The sequence below is a fragment of the Panthera leo genome, chromosome A2 (genome assembly GCF_018350215.1).
Source record: "Panthera leo isolate Ple1 chromosome A2, P.leo_Ple1_pat1.1, whole genome shotgun sequence".
Classification (NCBI taxonomy): Eukaryota; Metazoa; Chordata; class Mammalia; order Carnivora; family Felidae; genus Panthera; species Panthera leo.
In genome coordinates, this window is record NC_056680.1 from 76,785,802 (window position 1) to 76,807,286 (window position 21,485).

General features: G+C 41.9%; 1 long non-coding RNA gene across 1 annotated transcript in view; it reads left to right on the forward strand.

Annotated features, from left to right (window-relative positions):
- Positions 1–17,233, forward strand: part of LOC122206303 — a 76,094-nt gene extending 58,861 nt beyond the window's left edge. The window contains exons 3-4 of the long non-coding RNA XR_006196406.1: positions 16,673–16,758; positions 17,107–17,233. This is a non-coding gene — a long non-coding RNA (uncharacterized LOC122206303). The remainder of the gene's footprint in view (positions 1–16,672; positions 16,759–17,106) is intronic.
- The last annotated feature ends 4,252 nt before the right edge of the window (positions 17,234–21,485 follow it).

Below are 21,485 nucleotides of genomic sequence, written 5' to 3' on the forward strand. Positions count from 1 at the left end.
TTCATTCTCATGCCAGCAGTTCTGTTTCTTACGTATCCCTTAAAAAAATTTTTTTTTATGTTTATTTATTTTTGACAGAAAGAGAGAGAGAGAAAGAGAGACAGCATGAACGAGGGAGGGGCAGAGAGAGAGGGAGACACAAAATCTGAAGCAGGCTCCAGGCTCCGAGGTGTCAGCACAGAGCCCGACGTGGGGCTCAAACCCACAAGCCGTGAGATCATGACCTGAGGTGAGTCGGACGTTCAGCCGACTGAGCCACCCAGGCACCCCTGTTTCTCACTTATTCATTTCATTAAGCCTCAAACCAGCGCCTTTCTCCAGGGCTGTTAAACCTTTGTAGTTATTTAAAGGCAAATCACATAGCACTTGCTTAGATTATAAGTCCAATTGATAAATGTTGAAGGAATGAAGAATGTGACATACACCACAGTTAAATAAGTGTTGGTAAGAACAATTGATGGATGCTGAAATCAGTGGGCAAAGTATAAGGAGAAATAGGATATTTGTGTGAAAATAATAAATTTACATTAGAGAAACCTAGAAGACATCACCTTAACCAAGGTGATGCACGAGACATGTAAACAATATTCCTTCTAAGGCATTCTCGCCAAAAAATGTATAACCTCAGTGTAATCATGAGATATCAGAAAAATCCAAATCAAGGAACATTCTGTAGAATAACTAACCAGTATTCCTGGAATCACATTCCCAAATAAATGATTTACTCACAAGGTAAAAGCGTCAAGGTCATGATAAGGAAAGACTGAGGAAATGTTACAGATTGGAGGAGACTAGGGACACTGGACAACTGAATGCGCTTGACCCTGGATTGGATCCTGAACAAAAAAAGGACAGTAGCAGGCAACTGGTGAAATTTGAGTAACACCTGCAGATTAAGTAATGTTATTATTGATGTTAGTTTTCTTTTTTCTAACTGTGGTTTTTAAAAAGTTGAGATATAATTGACATATTATATTAGTTTCAGGCATATAACATAATCATTTGATATCTGTGTACGTCCCCAAATGATCACCACAATAAATCTTGTGAACATCCATCACAACACATAGTTGTAAAAGTTTCTTCTTGTGATAAGAACTTTTAAGATCTATTCTCTTAGCAACTTTCAAATATGTAATGCAGTATTGTTAACTATAGTCACTATGTTAATTTTCTAATTTAGACAATTACTGATTCACTGTCTGGGTTATAGTCTAGGCATCAGGATTTTTAAAAAGCAGCTCCAGAGGCACCTGGGTGGCTCAGTTGTTTAGCATCCAACTTTGGCTCAGGTCATGATCTCATGGTTTGTGGGTTTGAGGCCCACGTTGGGCTCTGTGCTGACAGCTCAGAGCCTGGAGCCTGCCTCAGATCCTTTGTCTCCCTCTACCCCTCCCCCGCTCATGCTCTGTCTCTGTCTCTCTCTCAACAATAAATAAACATTAAAATTTTTTTTTTAAAAAAGCAGCTCCAATGGGGCACCTGGGTGGCTTGTTCTGCTAGGTGTCTGACTTCACCTTGAGTCATGGTCTCATTTTGTGTGGGTTCAAGCCCCACATTGGGCTCTCTGCTATCAGCTCAGAGCCCGCTTTGGATTCTCTGTCTCTCTCTGTCTCCTCTCTCTGCCCCTCCTGCACATGCACTCTCTCTCTCAAAAAATTTTTTTAAAAAAGCAGCTCCAGTGTTTCTAATGTGCAAAATTTGAAAACCACTGATCTAACTATAGGGTAAAGGAGGGAAGTCTTAAATATTAGTAATGGCTTGGGGACCAGCTGCAGCTATTCCACTCTCCTTTGTGTAGTAAGTCCTTGCAAAGATTGCAACCAGCCATGACCTTGACTGGGACTCTTGAAGGACTGGACTTCCGAGAGGTGGGACACCTGCAGATCAGAGAGGATCCAGGTGGGGACTGTGCCCCACATCCATATCTCCTGGCCCCATGTCCTACTCCAGGCACTGCTGCGCTGACTGGTTTCCTGTGGGCTTTGATGGGCCTTGTGCAGATGCACTTGAGCCTATGCAGTGAACCTCTCACTTTTGGCCTGGGGTGTTGCCGATGCCGAGGTAAGAGACACCTGTGGGAAACCACCCCGTGCTTATCCATGCACAGCCCAGAAGCGTGGGTGAGTTAATGACAGTTCCTTATGTTATCTCCTCAGGAGACAGTTTAGGGGTGTCTTTCATCGGCTCCTCAGGGTGTCCTGGCATTGTGGAGCACCAGTTTTGCCCTTAGCAATGGCTGGCCCAGTCTCACTTCCTTACATTGTTTCTCCCTCCCTCCCTGTTTCCTTCACCTGTCCTGCCCTAGTGCTCCAGGAATCACATTCTCAAATAAACAACTTACAAATTCCAAAGGCTCTATTTTGCAGAGAACCGAGGCTAAGATAATCTTTGGTGAAAACAATAAAATGATTCAAAGTTGAGACTGTCATGGAAAAATCCAGGAGGTCTGGTCTGGGGATGAGGTTCTCTTCTGTTCTGTGCTCTATGGCCCTCTTTCCTCCTCTTTTTTTGTATGGAAGCCCAGACAGCTAGTCCAGCATCAGCTTTCTTTCTTTTTTGACTAGTCCTTCCTAACTCTACAACTTTCCTCAGCCACCTCTCTCCTCATGTTTCCATTTGTGGCTCATAGCTCTCCCTCACGAGCCCCTTGGCAGAAGCCAGAAGAAAACTAAGCTACTTACACCACTGCTCTGCTCTGCTTAAACAAATCCGCCCCTTCTCAGCCTGCTGCTGCTGCTGTTGCCCTTGGAACCAACTCTTCTTTCCTCCTCCAGCATGTTAGCTCAGGTTCTGCTTCACCTTCTGGCCAGTCCACTTGCCTCCTGAGTTCCCCATCTGCACATTGGTGGCACCTGCCTTTCTTCCTGTGCCTCATCACCGCCACTTGGTTGGGGTCTTTCCCACTCTCATCAGGGTCCTTTGACTTGGACAACAACACTGTGAGGCAAGTAGGGGAAGAATCAGTGATGAAGTAGTCCCTAAGGGCTGTTTGCCTTCTTGAAGACTATAATTCCTTATTTATTCATTTGGTAGTTATTGAGTGCCCAATATGCGAGACACTTCATTCTAGGTGTTGGGTATATTGCCATGAATAAGACCAGCAAAAAAGCCCCCGCCTACATACAGCTTACATCCCAGTAACTGGCAAATTAGTGATAGAAGTGTGATCTAAAGGGGCATCTGGTAGCTTAGTCGGTTAAGCATCTGACTCTTGATTTCAGCTCAGGTCGTCATCTCTCAGTTAGTGGGTTCGAGCCCTGTGTCAGGCTCTGTGCACACAGCGCAGAACCTGCTTAGGATTCTTTCTGTCCCTCTCTCTCTTTGCCTGTCCCCCATTCATACTCTCTCTCTCTCTCGCTCTCTCTCAAAACTAAATAAACATTAAAAAAAGGAAGTGTGACCTAAATGCTGCACCTCTCTTTCTTTCTAAAATAGTTCTTTTATCACTGTATTCTTCTTTTCACTCCACCTGTTTCCTGAACGGTGGGCATATAGCATTCATTCTTACACCTCATGGGGCAGCTTTCTTATTTGTCTCTGGGTTAAGATTAAAGTCCATCTCTGACTCACTGTCCCTCCCCCCGCGCCACCACCCGGGGCTCCTCTCCTTCTCTGTTGAGGGAACACTTGGCTACCTGAGAGGTCTTCAGTTGTAAATACTCGAGAATTTTGGACCTAGCTTTCCGTGTCTTAGCTGGGATCCCACCACCTGGAGGGCAGGAAAGCCAGGTTCTCCACCAGACTTTCACTCTCAGCTACAGCTCTTTTCCATTGATCATTCTCTTTGTGGTTTTGCAAAAGAGTGCCCCATTCTCAGATCTGTAACTTAATGTTTATTATAACAGCAGCAACAGAAATTCTTCCTTATGTAACAGCTGTTACATAATAAACCATCCTTATTATTAGTTGAGGTTAGTGAATGGGACCACCAATCGCTGTGGAGTCTGCACAGGAGCAGTTCAGCATGGTAGATGCACAAGCTGATTCAGAAAGAGGCCACGTGATGTGCAGACTTTCTTATTTCCCCTCATTCCCCTCAGATACCTGAGTATGACTGAGTGCTTTTACAGTTTGGGGGCGCACTCTCTTTGGGAATTTGCCATTGTTGTTTTTGAAGATAAAGGAATTTGTGCTGTTGTTGCCAGCTCGCTCTGAAGGCACACAAGCAAGTTGTGTCTTTCCACGATGTTGGCTTCATTCAATCCTAAAGCAAGGCTAACATAATTGTAAAGCAGATTCAGGATTCCAAACTCAGTGACATTTCATGACACATGTAACTTGGCTTCATGCAGGTCATACAAAGCAAAGCACAATATGAACTCACAACACAAACAAGATACAATAAAGGGTAAGAAGTTAACAAACTGCACATGAGGTCAGTCCGTGAGCGCACAGATGAGATGAGGCATCATTCTGGTCCAAGCCAGCTCTCAGCACATGCTGCTTGTTATGGAGAATCTTTGCTGTGGTTAGAGATCAATCTGGTGGCAGTCACATTTTTGATATGTTGAGGCATGAAAGGGTCAACATCTGGACAGTCTGAGAGTTTGCTGCAAAAATCCTGCCTTTTTAAAGAAGTTTAATTAGTCTCGGGCCTTTGCAGACCTCCTCTGGTTTGGGTTATCATTTCTGGGTATCATCAGCCTGTGCTGGTTTTGGCAATATCTAGTCTCAGCTGCAACACCCCTGGCTGCTCATGTCAATGCTTGACATGAGTCTCTGCTTGACATGAGTGACTCCATCTTGCTCTCTATAATGATAGAAAACTATCTAACTTTTCTGTTTTCAAGCACAAGTTTAGGAAAAGACATCTCCATTTCTTGATGGATTTGAAAGAGGGAGAACTGTTTACTCACCAGCTGACCTATCTTTACAAGATCTCCCTACAAGCCTCTCCTTCCCTCTCTCCATGGCTCACATTTTCTGACTGCCAAGATGATGAGAGGGGTATAAGATTACCTCCATTTGGGAGATTTATTCCTTGAAATTTTACCTTTAGAGATCAAATATTTTGGATTAAGTGTTACCTTTCTTAACATCTACAATGTAAATAATTTCTGGAAGGAGGAGTAGGGGAGGAAAAATAATTGTCCCTCTACTTTTCTAGGTTCTTGAGTGAAAAACAAATTTAATCAAGTACATATGTGGTGAGAGCCCACTAAAGAAGTAACCAAAGCAGAAAGATTTTATGCCTTTTAGACAAACAAATTTGTGAAGAATCGATAAGAGAAAGAGGTTTGGACTATGTGTGATAAAATGGCAAAGATATAACAAGGTTATTTACACAGTGTTCTTGGCCCTAAATTCCCTATTTCTGGTGATAAGGATGCCTATTAGCCTCCTGGTACAGGGAGGATATTTTCACATGGGAGATTTATCTCCTGCTTTCAGGGACACAGAGAGGGTCAGAGTGTCCTTATACCCGCTATTTCTCAAATACCTTTAATTCAAAATAATCAGTAGCCAAAGTGGCATATTTGGGGGTAACATATTCTGAGCCCTTACAGAGGTAACCTATTACTTTCTTTATACATTAGGGAGTTTATCACATCAATCTCCTTTACTTGAAAGAACTGGGTAGAGTGAGCTTTGAATATCTTTTGGAGAGGGAGGGAGAAAGCCTTGAAAGATATGCAAGGCAGGCGTTGAAAGGGGACATGAGAGTCCCCAACACCAATAAAGGGCTGGGTGGCCCTTTGTGATTACCAGGATGTCATTAAGGGTGAGGCTGGGAGAAGAGATAGAAGCTCCTGAGGGTTCTTCACTGGTCAAAAGAAATTGACGATTCTACTTCCTCTGTAGACTTCTGGTAATAGTGCTGCTTCTGGAAACAAGCCCCCATTGACCCACTTCCCCAGGGTAAGCAGTGTCTCTCAGCCTTTTTCCCCACTCTGAGTTAGGCCAGACCACAGAAACTCATCTGGGTTTACAGATAGGCAGTAATGACAATTTGTTATAGGTATGACCGATTTTACTTTGGTTTTCTTCAAAAGCAATGAAAAAGAGCCACCACAAAGGATATAAACAAGGTTAAGTTTGCTGGAGTGTGGAATGGCTCCCCATTGTCTCTCTTTATCTTATAGAGACTTTTCTAGAGTTTGATGATCTTGCCAGCCTGCAAAGATGCTTTTTATGCTCCAAATAAGAAAAAAATTTACACTAGCACATGAGGCGATGATTTTACTGCACAGGAAGCTACATCTCTCAGACCTTCTGTCTGAGTTTACAGCCTTGAAATTCTTGTTGCATCAGCCCTGGGACAAATTTCCCCTTATCTGTGCTTATGCTTCTGGGCTGAGTTTTCCATTTATATCTACTAGAGATGATGGCAACTACGTATGCTCCATATTCCAGGGGTGGGACACACTTCTGTGAATAACAGTACCTCATACCAGTGGGAACTTAGCTGGTCAGAGAAGAGAAGAGTAGCTATTGGCCTTTCTGGAGCAGGGAAGCTTCTAATATATCCTACGAGAGAGAGAGAGAGAGAGAGAGAGAGAGAGAGAGAGAGCGCTCCAGGCAGTGTTTCCTTTAAAATATATACTTTTGGGGCACCTGGGTGGCTCATTTGGTTAAGTGTCCAACTATAGCTCAGGTCATGATCTCGTTGTTCCTGAGTTTGAGTCCCACGTTGGGGCTCTGTGCTGACAGCTTAGAGCCTGGAGCCTGTTTGATTCTGTGTCTCCCTCTCTCTGCCCTTCCCCCACTTGCAGTCTGTCTCTCTCTGTCTCTCTCTCAAAAATAAACAAATGTTAAAATTTTTTAAATATATAATTCTAGTGTTAATGGAAAATGGCAAACAAACTTACAATATAAATCTTGCTTTATAAAGTTTAAACTAGTTTCCAGCTGCTATGATGCATGTTGAAGGTGGTAGTTGGGATATCTGTAATGTATTCTCTTTAATGTCATGTATTCTGATTTCAAATGCTTGAATTTGCAACGCTTAAGGACTATAGACTGCTTTTAAAATTGTAATTTTTATAATTTTTGTTTTTCTTGATGAACTTTTAAAAATACTTTTGGCAATCTAAGAAATTACCTTCTATGCTTGGAGGGTAAGGATGTGATGACAGTTGTTCTTCTTTATAAACTCCTATCTTTTTGGAACAGGTTGTGATTGTGGGAGGATTATTCTGATACTATTGCTTTGGCTGTGCAGTATTTTGCAACTTAAAAGTGAAAGTTTTCTCTGTTATCATTGAACATGCATCTTTGCTAAGCATACAATGGTAGCTCTCTAGATACAAATGAGTTCTTTAAAATCTGTTATTTCAGTTCAGTGGCTCTCAAATTTTAGCATGTAACATCACCTGGGAAGATTTCTGAAATGCACATATTTGGGTGTTACTCACAAAGCTTATAACTGAGTAGTGTGGGTTGGGGTCCAAGGATCTGCATCTATATTATGTTTTTTTAAATTTTAATTCCAGTATAATTAACATACAGTGTTATATGAGTTTCAGGTGTACAATATAGTGATTCAAAAATTCTATGCATTACTTAGTGCTCACCAGGATAAATGTATTTTTTAATCCCTACCACCTATTTCACCCATTTTCCCCACCCCCTGTTTGTTCTCTATATTTAAGAGTCTGTTTTTTGGCTTGTCTCTTTTTTTTTTCTTTGTTTGGTGTTTTGTTTCTTAAATTCCACATATAAGTGAAATCATATGGTATTTGTCTTTCTCCAACTGACTTATTTCGCTTATACCCTTTAGATCCATCCATGTCGTTGCAAATGGCAAGATTTCATTCATTTTTAAGGCAGAGTAATATTCCAGTGTGTGTGTGGTGTGTGTGTGTGTGTGTAAATCACCTCTTGATCCATTCATCTATCAATGGACAGACACTTTGGCTGTTTCCATATCTTGGCTATTATAAATACTGCTGCAATAAATGGGTACATGTATCCCTTTGAATTAGTGTTTTCATATTTTTTGGTAAATACCCAGCAGTGGAATTACTGGATCATATGGTAATTCTATTTTTAAATTTTTGAAGAACTTCCATACTGTTTTCCACTGTGGCTGCCCCAGTTTGCATCCCTACCAACAGTACACAACAGTTCCTTTTTCTCTACATCCTCACTAACACTTATTGTTTCTTACGTTTTTGCTTTTAGCCATTCTGCCAGGGATGAGGTGATATCTCATTGTGGTTTTGATTTCCATTGCCCTGATGATGAGTGATGTTGAGTATCTTTTCATGTATCTGTTGGCCATCTGTATGTCTTCTTTGGAGAAATGTCTGTTCATGTCTTCTGCCCATTTTTTAAGTGGATTATTTGTTTTTTGGGTGTTGAGTTGTATAAGATTTTTATGTATTTTGGATACTAACCCTTTATTGGATATGTCATTTGCAAATATCTTCTCCCATTCAGTAGGTTGTCTTTTAATTTTGCTGATTGTTTCCTTTGCTGTGCAGAAACTTTTTATTTTGATGTAGTTGCAATAGTTTATTTTTGCTTTTGTTTCCCTTACCTCAGGAGACATATCTAGACAAATGTTTCTATGGCCAATGTCAGAGGAATTACTGCCTGTGCTCTCTTCTAGGATTTTCACAGTTTCATGTCTCACATTTAGGTCCTTAATCCATTTTGTTTTGTTTTTGTGTATGGTGTAAGTAAGCAGTCCAGTTTCATTCTTTTGCATGTAGCTGTTCAGTTTTCCCAAAACCATTTATTGAAGAGACTGTCTTTTTCCCATTGCACATTCTCACCTCTTTTGTCAAAGATTAATTGACCCTAGAATTGTGGGTTTATTTCTGGGCTCTCTATTCTGTTCTATTGCTCTTTGTGTCTATTTTTGTACTAGTACCATACAGTTTTGATTACTACAGCTTTGTAGTATACCTTGAAATCTGGGATTATGATACCTCCAACTTTGTTCTTCTTTTTCAAGATTGCTTTGGCTATTCAGGATCTTTTTTTTTTTATATAAAATTTAGGATTGTTTTTTCTCATTCTGTTAAAAATGCTATTGGTGTTTTGGTGGTTTGTTTTAACATTAAAAAAATTTTTTTTAATGTTTTATTTATTTTTGAGACAGAGAGAGACAGAGCATGAACGGGGGAGGGGCAGAGAGAGAGGGAGACACGAATCGGAAGTAGGCTCCAGGCTCTGAGCCATCAGCCCAGAGCCCGACGCGGGGCTCGAACTCACGGACTGCGAGATCATGACCTGAGCTGAAGTCGGCTACTTAACCGACTGAGCCACCCAGGCGCCCCATGTTTTAACATTTTTTTAAAGTTTATTTATGTATTTTGAGATGGGGGAGCAGAGAGAGAGAGGGATGGAGAGAATCCCAAGCAGGATCCATGCTGCCAGTACAGAGCCCAATGTGGGACTCAATCTTACCAGTTGTGAGATTATGACCCAAGATGAGGTCAAGAGGAGGATACTTACCTGCCTGAGCCATGCAGAGGCCCAAGGCATTGGTATTTTGGTAGGGATTGTATTGAATCTGAAGATTGCTTTAGGTAGTATGGGCATTTTGACAACATTTGTTCTTCTGATCCATGAGCATGGAATACCTTTCCATTTGTATCACCTTCAATTTCTTTCATCAGTGTTTTTTTAGTTTTCAGAGCATAGGTCTTTCCCCTCAAGGATATGCATTGTAAAGCTGTGGACTGAGACCCACACTCTGAGGGTAAATCATTGCATTAGAGCAGGTCTCTCAACCTCAGCACTATTGCTGTTTGGCTGGATGAGTATTTGTTGTGTGCTGTTCTTTGTGTTGTGGGATGTTTAGCAGCATCCCTAGCCTCTACTCATGAGATGACAGTAGCATTCCCACTCTCTTCTTGGCTATGACAACCAAAAATGTCTCCAGACATTGCCAAATGTCCCCTGGAGTTGTGAATTTGTGAACCACTGCCTTTGGAATTTTATTATTCGTAATTCAAACAGCCTAGCTACCCATTCTTATAAATGACAGATTTGTTTATGGAACTCTAGTCCCAAACTTAGTTTTCTAGTCCCAAACTTAGGATTCTGTGTGATAAAATAAGTCTTTTGTCATGTAGGGCTCAAACTAAGGAGCCATGACCATTTCTAGTTCCCAGACATCTTCATTTGACTAGGATAGATTTTTTTTTTAATTATTAAAATTAGTTGCTAGCACATGCAATTTGGGATATACTCATTTCTAACTGTGCTTGAAAATTCAGAAGATTTGACCCCATTAGCCCTTATTAATATGAAGTTAGGACCAGCTGTATTGGGGGACAGCTGCAACAGAGACCCAGATGTGCTCTCTAGCCGCCTGAGTCCGCAGTTGGCCGATCTCACTTACCCACAGATCTTGTCTGGCTCCTACACACATTGGATTTGCAATTCTTGATTTAATGCTCCACAACCACTAGATAAAAATGGAATATTCCATATGGAATATTTCTGCTAGAGTTGGCAACTTTGATGCCAACTCTTGAATATATTTAAAGATTAAATGGATTGTAAGGCAATGGACCAAACGTTTTAATCTCCTGTGATTAATGTCTTCTAATTTTGTGATAGATTTACGTGGAATTTCAGGTATTTGCCCTTTCAAAAGGAGAAAATTTCTAAAATGTGGATCCTACGTACTCAAGATGCATCACCAGTTTATCACATTCGACCAATATTTGTTGTTGTTGACTAATGCAATTCTGCATTGTCTGTTAAGAATTCTTGTTTTCTCAAGTGGTGGCTCTTGGGAGGCAAATGAAACATTTCAGAAAACAGAAAAACAAAGGAGAAATGGGTGTGTGATGAACTCCCACCCAAATTACTCTTACCCCATATGAACCTACGTCATTGTGGGAATAACAATTTCATATGGGGTGTCTAGAAACTGGTTCTATGACTGATCTCAAAAGAAAGGTAGAAGGAAATGCCATGGGGTGGGGCTGGATTCGTGAGCGTACGACTGCACAGTTACCAAAGGCCTTGTGTGTAGAAGGGCCCTGCCCTTCTTTTAATGCTCCACTCTTGCCATCTTGAAAGGTTTTTTTTTTTTTAATATAATCCATTATAACTCTTTCAGAGTAGTAAAAACACTGGAAACAAGGCAAATGTCCATCAGCAGCAACTGGTTGAATAAGCCACACAATGGAGGACACTGAAGCTGCAAAAGGAACAAAGAATAGTTCAACACAGTACTGCAAAGAGATCCCTGGGGTGAGTTGTTCTGTGAATAAAGCAAAGTGGGTGTCCAGGATAGGCAAATGTTTACCAGTTTATTATAAAAGAGTTTAACTGAGGAATAACCAGATGGAAGAGATGCGTAGGGCCAGGTATGTGGGAAGGGGCGGAGCACGCAGCTGCCAGCCATGCTCTCTGGCTGAGCTGCTCTCCCTGAACCCCCATGTGTTCACCAACCTGGAAGCTCTTGATATTCTTAATGACTTTTGACCGAGAGGCCCTGCAATTTCATTTTGCACTAAGCTCTGCAAATTAGGTAGATAAATCTGTATGGAGGAGGAGTTTTTCAGTTGATTTGATTTGATTTGATTTTTGCAGGATGTGGGAATGTTCAAGAACATCAAGTTTAAGAATTTCATTATTGTAGGAGCCCTCAGGTGGCTCAGTTGGTTGAACATCTGACTTCAGCTCAGGTCATGATCTCATGGTTTGTGAATTCGAGCTCCACGCTGGGCTTTGCGCTTGTATTGTGGAGCCTGCTTTGAATTCTCTCCCTTTCTCTCTGCCCCTCCCCTGCTCTTTCTCTCTCTCTCTCAAAAATAAGTAAACATTAAAGAACAATTTTTAAAGGAATTTCATTGTTGTAAAGAGAAAGCGTCCTTTGCTCTTAATGTGATTGGAGTGCATTTATTCCGGAAACTAACATGCTCTTAAAGTCAGCTGTGTGTGGGGAACCGCTAGGAGGCAAGGAAACAGATGACAAGGAAAGCAGTATGGGGATGTGGAGCCTGGTGGAAATGGGTTCTAATGAATTTAGACAAACCATATAATGTCTCCAAACCTTAGTTTCTTAATCTATAAGATGAGGATAATAGTTCCAACCTTGAGAAATTGTAAGGATTAAATGAGATTGTATCTCTTACAGTGATTGGCACTTAGCCCTCAATATATGGCAGTTATGTGAATATGGGTCTTTGCTTTCAGGAAGTCTAGAATCTAAAAGAGGAGATAGACACGTATTGAATCAATTGCAGTAGAACCTGGTGTATTGGTCACCTTGGGCAGCCATGACAAAAGACTGTAAACTGGGTGGCTTAAAGAACACAAATTAGTTTTCTTACAGTTTTGGAGCTGTAAGTTGAGACCAGTGTACCAATGTGGTTGGGTTCTGGTGAGCACTGGCTTTCTTTTTGCTGTGTGCTCATGTGATAGAGCTCTGGTGTATCTTCCTCTTCTTATAAGGACACCATTTCTGTTGGATCAGTATTGTACCCTTAAGACTTTATTTAATCTTAATCACCCCCTTAAAGACCCTTTCACCAAATACAGTCACATGAATGGTTACAGCCACCCATGTGCATTTGGGGGATGCAATTCAGGCCATAACACCTGGTATAAGTACAACTAGGGCATAACTGAAAGTGATTCTATGGTAGGGGAAGGTCAGAGAAGGCTTCATGGAGGAGGTGATTCCTGAAATGCATCTAAAACATTTAATTAAAAAAATATGTGTTTGAAATAACAAATCAAAGAGCATAGAGTAGTTTAGAGTAAAACGCAATGGTCTCCCCACTTCTCTCCAGCCTCAGGAGTCAGTGCTATGGAATAAATATTTATGTCCCTCCAAATCCATATGTTGAAACCCTAATCCCAAGTGTGATAGTTTTAGGAGGTGGGGCCTTTAGGGAGATGACTAGGTCATAAGAGTGGGGCTCTCGTGATGAGATTAGTGCTCTTATAAGAAGAGACACAAGAGAACTTTTTCTCTCTTTCTCTCTCTCATCTCCCCTCCCTCTTCCCTTCCTCTCTCTTTCTCTCCCTCTCTACACCAGAAGGATACAACACAAACATGGCCCTCTATAACCCAGGAATAATACTCTCACTAAATACTAGACCTCCCAATGCCTTAATCTCGTATCTCCCAGCCTCCAGAACTATGAAGCCACCCCAACGTACAATAGTCTGTTATAGCCATTCACACTGACTAAGACAGTCAACATTGTAAAAATACTTGTTTTAGTTCTCATATTGCAATGACATGCTCCTTCAGTCCTTCCAGTGCTGGATGACTCACCTGTATTTTTCCCCCATTGGTTTCCTTTGTAACTGAAGGTAATTTACCTCTACCTGTGTTTCCTGTGTCATCAACTTTACCATTTATCTATTGCCTCCCTGCTTAATAGAATATATTGGTGCCCCATTCTTTTCTCTGGCTTTCCCCTCTTGCCACGGCCTCCCTTCTGTCAGCTATCCTTTTCCATGATCACGATTACCAATTTGCATTCTGTTCTGCCATCACAGTCAAGTCTTCCTTAGAAGCCAAAAAAGCAGCTTTTGTGTTAGTCGGCCCGTGCAAACGCTGGCCCAGCTTATGTGCCTGAAATACTTTCAGTTTTTTACTGGGCCAAATGATATAAACTCAGGATCGGTAGGAGGATTTCTTTTCCTCAAAGTCAAATGGAATTTCTTTTCTTATAATTTAAAAATTTCTTAAAACCATTATGCATTTGAGTTTGCTATATATTTAGATACCTTTTTCTTATAGAGTTTTATTTTTAAGTTTCTAAATGCCTCCCCCCCCCCCCCCACTCTCTATTGCTCTCTCCTCTTAAAGCACTTGCTTTGGCTGATCCTTTCTATTATACCATCTACCCCATCATACCATCTGTCTGCAATCCAGGCTGCTGTAACAGCACACTATACACTAGGTGTTCAAACAATACAAATTTAGTTCCCACAGGGCTGGAGGCTAGAAATCCAGGATTAAGGTGCCAGTATGGATGGATTCTGGTGAAGACCCTCTCCTGGGTTGCAGAATGCAACTTCTTGTGTCCTCACATGGTGAGGACAGAGAGAGAGGAAGCAAGCTCTCATGACTCTCATAAGGGCACCAACCCTATCCATGAGGGCTTCATCCTCATGACCTTATCTAACCCTGATTACCTCCCAAAGGTTCCAACTCCTAATACCATCACATTGGGGGATGGGATTTCAACATATGAATTTTGGGGGGGATATAAACCACTAGTCCATCCACCATCTTTTTCATCAAGAATACCTTTTTAACAGAGACCATCCTCTCAAAGATCTGCCTCCGTTCCAGAGAGCTCCATCTTTCTGCTCCTTTAAGAATGGCTTACTTTGGGGTACCTGGGTGGCTCAGTTGGTTGAGTGTCCGACTTCTGCTCAGGTCATGATCTCACAGTTTGTGAGGTTGAGTCCCATGTCAGGCTCTGTGCCAACAGCTCAGAGCCTAGAGCCTGCTTCTGATTCTGTGTCTCCCTCTCTCTCTGCCTCTCCCCCAGTTGTTCTCTCTCTCTCTCTCTCTCTCTCTCACACACACACACACCCCCCCCCCCCCACACACACACACACACCCACACACAACTAAATAAACATTAAAAAAAAATAAAAAAGAATGGCTTATTTTCTAGCCCTGCACTGCAGTTATCATTCTGGAATTCTGGAACTTTCCTTCATTGCTGTTTTCTATGGCATCTACTGTTTCCTGAATACCATATCTTCTTCTTTCTTGGTTCCCTCTCTGTTGTGCTAAAATAGATCAAGAAATTTCCTAAAAATGGTGTTAAACTGAGAGAAATGTCTCAAAATATCTCAGTTCTGTCAGTGCATTTGATAGTTTGGTTGGGTATAGTGTTCAAGTATAACTGGAAGAGGGCAATTTTCAATTGGTTTTGCACAGTCTTGGTCAGAGGAAAGTGCTTTCTGTTCATGCCACCAAATCCCCACAAAACGTCTTAGGTATACACTGTCAGACAGTGCATAGTCCACTCATACTAATGATTGTCCCATCAAACTGGGCACTCAGGGGGTGATGACCAGCCATTAGACCAGAAGCACGGAGCTCCTCACCAGAGCCGGCAACTGGTGTGGACAGCTCAGCACCAGATCAGTTTCCAGGCAGCCAACTGATACCTGTGATGAGAAGCTTTCCCCACCTTCCCCATTCCCCTCCTAAATTTGGAGTTATCTTCGTTCCCTTCTAAGGTGGTCCCTCTGCCTTTTTCTTCCTTCTCCAGTTAATACTCTACCTCATCTTGGAGGTAGAAAACCTAGCTCTGCAAGCATGCTGATACATCTTTCTGTCCGATCCTTTGTGTAAAGGCTTTTTCCTTTTAATTTTATACTCTTTGTTGCCTATTCCAAAGTGAGTGACTCATGGCTATCTGAGTAGGACTGAGTGGAAGAAAAAAAGGCCCCAGGGGTTCAAGTAAGTAAAGAGGGAAGGAAACACACAGGAAACATACAGATTAATACCTCAAGATATCATCTTACCACAACAGGTCAAAAATTATTTTCCCTTCAACCTTTGAAAGCATAGTGCCATTGCTCTCCAGCACCCGCTGTTACTAATGAGAAATCAGAAGTTAGTCTGGCTTGTTCCTTTGTGGCTGATTTGGTTTTCCTTTCTGGAAGGTTTTAAGATGTTCTCTTTATGTTTGGTGTTCTAAAATTTCATAGTAATGTGTGTAGGAACAGATATTTTTAAATTCTTGAACTGAGCATTTAATAGCTCCTTTCAACTTGTAGACTTGTGACCTCTTGGCTTTAAAAAATTTTCATTATTTTTTTTGCAAGTTTCCTCTTCTGCATGGTCTCTGTTTTCTCTTGGAATGTGATTTGTTTGCATGCTGGCTTGCTGAATTAGTCTTGTCTTGTCTCATCTTTTTTTTTTTTTTTTTTTTTTGTTTTTAATTGTGGTAAAATACATGAAACATAAAATTGTCTCAACCTTCACTTTTTCTGTATCTCTGTGTTGTTGTTGTTGTTGTTGTTGTTCTATGGTCTAAAGAGAGATTGTCTGAACTTTTCCATTCTTCCATTGCATTTTTTATATCAGCAACTAATAATTTCTTAAAAAAATTTTTTTAATATTTATTTATTTTTGAGAAAGAGAGAGAGACAGAGTGTGAGTGGGGGAGGGACAGAGAGAGAGGGAGACACAGAATCTGAAGCAGGCTCCAGGCTCTGAGCTGTCAGCACAGAGCCCGACGTGGGGCTCAAACTCAGGAACAGTGAGATCATGACCTAAGCCGAAGTCGGACGCCTAACCGACTGAGCCACCCAGGCACCCCATCAACTAATAATTTCTAATTATTCTTTCCGTTTTCTGATTTCTCCTTGTGTATAGTGCCTTAATCTTGGCTTATGAATAGCTAATTGCTCCGAGGATTTTCATTGCTTTCTTTCCTAAATTCTGTTTTTCCAGTTATTTATCTTGGTCTCTCTTTCTTGTTGCTGGTTTTCTTCCTATGCCTGGCAATCCTAAACTGTCTTTTCATATGTAAGAAGGAAAGACTGAGTAGCTAGTGTATCTTTCTTCTGCTGTGTGTGTTCATTTATATATATCTTGGGTAGTTCCAACAGTATGCTTTAAAAAGAAATAAAACTCTGGTACATCCAAATGATAAAAATTTCCTAGTCTCTGCACTTGAACTCACTTTCTCCTTCCTCCCTCCATAGAAGTTTAGTAATGGTTCAGAAAATATCTATTTAATTCAGTTCTTTTTAACATCCATTGCAGGAATTCTGAATCCAATCCGGCATCACTGTGTTTCTGGATGGCAAAGTTGAAGATTCTAGGATCTTTATGTTTTGTGTCTACAATTGGTAAATTACCCTTTTGCTTACCTGGGCTGTCTCTACTTAATTCTGAGGCTTTAACTTTGGTGGATCCTGAGGCATATCACATCTTCTCTTTCTCTAGTTTACTCTGGAGCTGGATAAGCTGTCCTGCCTGCTCTATAGAGGTCCCTGGGGTCACGTCCTTGCTCATCACCCACTCACAATACAGAGAGTGGATCATGTCCAACAATCCCCAAGCTTTTCAGTAGAATCTTAAGACTCCTCTTTGACAAAATGTTGAGACTTTTGCTCCTCATTCAGGTTGGATCCCCAATTTTCTGGAGGTGACAGCAGCCTAGGCTGGAATTCTGCATGCCTTTTTTATTGCTGCAGGCACCGACACGTACCCCAGAGAGAGGGCAAAGGCCACTCCAGGAGTCCGCCATCTCTATGAAGTGAATGCTGAACACTGTGTGCACACTTTCCATACGGAAACCCTAATGGTGTCCCCCTTGCAGCCAAGGTCAGTGGCCTCTGCTGTACAATGTGAGATCCACGTGCTTAAAGTAAAGGGTCAAAGGGCAGGGAAAGGTAGAGCCTGGACCCCTCAAATGGGTTCCCATTCCTTAATGCCCCCGCTCAACACATCTCTTTGGAATCCATGAACTGAGCGTTGTTTGTTTGTTTGTTTGTTTTTTACATTCCATGTGACCTGACCTAATCCTTCATTTTGGAGTGGTAGCTTCATTCCAGGCTAATGCTTTAGAAGAACTTGAGTCCCTGGCCCCTTTCCTCCAGTAGCTAAAAAGAGCAAATGGCCCCGAGGGGTTATATAAATTGCTTCTTCCCCCTTTCTTTTTGCTTAGTAGAATTTACCTGAACATGAATAAATTCTGTGCAAAATTACATTCATGCAATTGATGTTCAGTCCAACAAATTACACAAAAATTAATAGAACAAATTGAATTTAAAAGATTCTTTACTGTGCCTTCAGATGGGCCCCAGGGGACCTATGTCCCTGTCTGCACTCCCTCTGCTTTATCCTACCCACCCCTCCCACCCGCCCCCACCCCCTGCACCCCCACTCTACCCTTTCGGTTTAAGACACAGGCATTCACCTAATGAGTAGCTGGTGCTGGACTAATGGTGATGGGGGAGGGGTGGGGAGAAGCCAAACAAGTACAATAAGGAAGAGAGCATCTCTAAAGCAACTACTGATGCACCTGCAATAGCATTTGGAGGTGGCTCAGCTCAGCAGCTCACAGTCTGAACCAAATCCATGCTAAGGAAGAGATGGATTGTCAACTTATTACTGTCTTCTAAATGCAAGTTGGAGTCACTTGCAAATCAGAAGAAATACAACGTTGTAGCCAGAAATGTTGCCAACCTATCAGGAGCTTCAGAGAGGTTGCCCTCAAGAAATTGAAATAAGGTAGGTGGCACGGAGTTAAACAATGACAGCAGTACAACATGGCACAGAATACGGAACATTGAATATACATTTAAAAGACAATTGCTCCCCCAGCCTGCAAGACAGCAACCTGACTGATGTTAATCAGAGCTAAAGAAGTCATGTGGAAATCAGGAGCATGGTTATTAGCTTAGAAAATTGAGTCACCTCGGACAGCTGGCAGGGTTCTTCAAAGCATTGTCCAGGGGAAAGAGGCTAATCCCTTCCATTGGCTGGACCCATCCTGTCATGTAGGTGGAAGCATCAGGCTATCTAGCCTGATGCCATTAAGCATTGGATTTATCTGAACAACTCTCTTTGTTCTGACTTCCTGCTCTTCAGGCAATCTCTGATTATTATCTGACTTCCTCTATAGTTCTGCCTTTGGAAATGGATCTGCTACAAGGGCTTTTAGTATTCGTTCCATATAATGGTTTAAAAAAATTTGTTTTTCTGATTATAAATGAACAAATGGTATTTTGACCATTATATTATTTGGCTTCCCCTGTAGTTTGGCAACTGGGGAAGAAAGGCCCGGTTATGTAATATATGTGCTCCTGTTCCTGTGAGATGTACTTCTCGTTGCAAATGAACAAGCTGGCCCTCAGTTTTGGGGGATTTAGTGGATGTGAGTCTGTCCCTGAGGAGATTAACATACTCAGGGAGCACTAGGTTTCTGAGCCTGGAAAGGGGAAGGCCTGCCTGCCTCTGGAATGTGGAAAGTTCCCCTTGCTAAAGGACACAGCCACTGAGCCTTGTTTCCTATGTGATAAGCACATATGCTTCTAGCTGCTGTTATTTTACCATTTTTAGGCAAAGATAAAATGCTTGATTCATAATGTAAGATACAGTGCTTACTGTGCGTGGTCTGTTCAACATTAACATTTAAGCTTCTAGAACAAAAACGTGGCATTGTTTCCCTCATATTCATCCTTTTAAAAGTTCTCCTCCATTCAATACAAAATAAATAAGATCTTAAAATTTCAACTTAATTAAAATCCTGGTGTTGATGCATTTATTATTAGGCCCATCAACCAGGAAGGGAAGGGAGGAAGGCAAATGGATTATTGCAGCCCCAAACTCAGCCCCTCCTGTTCCCCTCCAAGCAAGAGGCAAGATGAGATTTGTGCCAAGAAAGGAGAAGAATTTCCATCCTGTTTGGATTATGCAGAGATGCTTTTGGAAGACTGTTAAGGAGAAAACGGAGTGGTAGGAAAGCACAATTGCCTATTTGCTTCTGTTTTGGATACACATTTATAAACCCTTAGAACGATGTCCCAAGAAGGCAGGATTTCCAATATGAAGCAAGCAGAAGTAGGGGCGTTTAAAATGGACTGGCAGGATTGCCTGGGAGGGTATCCTATCTAGTGATAATGGCTGCTGTTTCCATGGCAATTGCAAGCACAACTCAAATTCACCTGCATACCCTATCTCTCTGCTCCTTTTGTTCAGAGCAAACTACCAATAAGCTCCGAATGGCGATATTAGCAAGGCAGAGGCATTGAAGTGAACTGGAAGCCACCATTCTGCGTTCTCTGTACAGATCTTTTGTTTGTCATGAATCTGCAACTTCCTAAGTGCCTTGCTGTTAGCACAACGGAGGGAGCTGGAAAAAAATACCGGTCTAAAAATGGGATCTCACGTGGGCCAAATTTTTCTGAGAAAGAGTTTGAGTCTTAAATTCTCAAATCTAGTGATACCCAAACCCCAGCATGCCTCAGACTCCCTAAAATCTGCAAAATGCAAATCCCACCCTCAGGGAATCTGAGTTTTTGGGTCTGAGATTGGGCCCAAGACTCTGAATTTTTAATAGGTACCCCAGCTGATTCAGATATAGATGGTCCTGAGACCACACTGAGAAGCCTTGTTTTGGATATTTGAGGATGCTCACTCCTTCATGGAAGATCAAGATTTTAAAGAGAAGGGTTGAGTGTCAGAGGATTTCCTCCACAAGGAATCTACTTTGAATATATCCAGGCCCTATGACTTTTGTCAGGTGGCAGAGTGGTTTGAGGATAGGCCTGGGCTTTAGACTGCTTGCTTTGGGGTTCTTGGTTCATTATAATTCTGTTGCTGGGCTCGCTCAGAGTGGCATCGAGCTCCTGCTGTGTCATCTAGAGAGAAGACAAGGAACCACTCCCTCTCCTGCAGCACCTGGCAGGTTTCAGAGAGCAGGCAGGGGATGCTGTGACTTCCAAGTTCAAGGCAAAGAGATCAGGTTCTAATCACCTTCTGCCTTTGTCCTAAGGGTCAGTGAGAGCTTCAGCTTTAGGAAGGGGGAAGATGTCCCTTTAATTTCCTGTTCTTGCTGATGCGAGGCTCCCATACCTTGGAGAAGTTTTGTAGCAACCTCTTCCATCAACCAGTTTGTCCAGGCTCTTAAGTCTTAGATGTGCTAAGTTAGTCTCTCCCTGCTCCTTTTTTTCCCCATTTCTGGGTTGCTCTAGATGCTTCTTTTAACCATATTCTGTTTGTTAAATGGATGCAGAATCCCCATAAGCACCTGCCTCCAACAGCCGTGGAAAAGAGTTTGGCACATCCCAGAAACCTTCCCGCAGGGCCTGCATTGAAGGTAGACAGGAGTCACACACAGTGGCTCAGGTGGAAATTCAGAACATCCTAGGTAAAACTTTGCAGGAGGCTGTTCCCCCTGCCCCAACCCACAGTCCTCTGGTTCAGAAATAACTTCAGTGTGCATGTGCCAAAGCACCGCAGGTGGTACTTATGCTTTTATTCAAATGCAGTTTCTCTTTGAAGGAGAACAAAGTAGATCCGAATAAAAGTCCTATTTTTGGAAAGGAGAAGTGAGTGATGCACTGGGAGATATGGGCAATGTGAAAACTCCTTCCTGATGCCTCATCCTCATCACCTTCAGCAGGTGGCCGAGGAGAGGCCCAGAACACGAGAGGAGCTGGTGACCGCTGTGTTGCTGACACTTTGTGGCTTTTCCCTTCTTCTCAAAATGGGAGCAAAAGGACAGGTTTCCAATGATGAAAATTAAAAATGAAATAATGTAGAGGCAATTGTTGACAATACCTTTGTTTTCCTTTTTAAAAATCTCTACTGGGGTGCCTGGGTGGCTCAGTCAGTTGAGTGTCTGACTTTGGCTCAGGTCATGATTTCACAGTTCATGAGCTCGATCCCCAGGTCGGGCTCTGGGCTGACAGCTCAGAGCCTGGAGCCTGCTTTGGATTCTGTGTTTCCCTCTTTCTCTGCCCCTCCCTCGCTCATGTTCTCTCTCTCTTTCTGTCTCTCATTCTCTCTCTCTCTGTCAAATAAATAAACGTTAAAAAAAATTTTTTTAAATCTCTACTTTAACTGT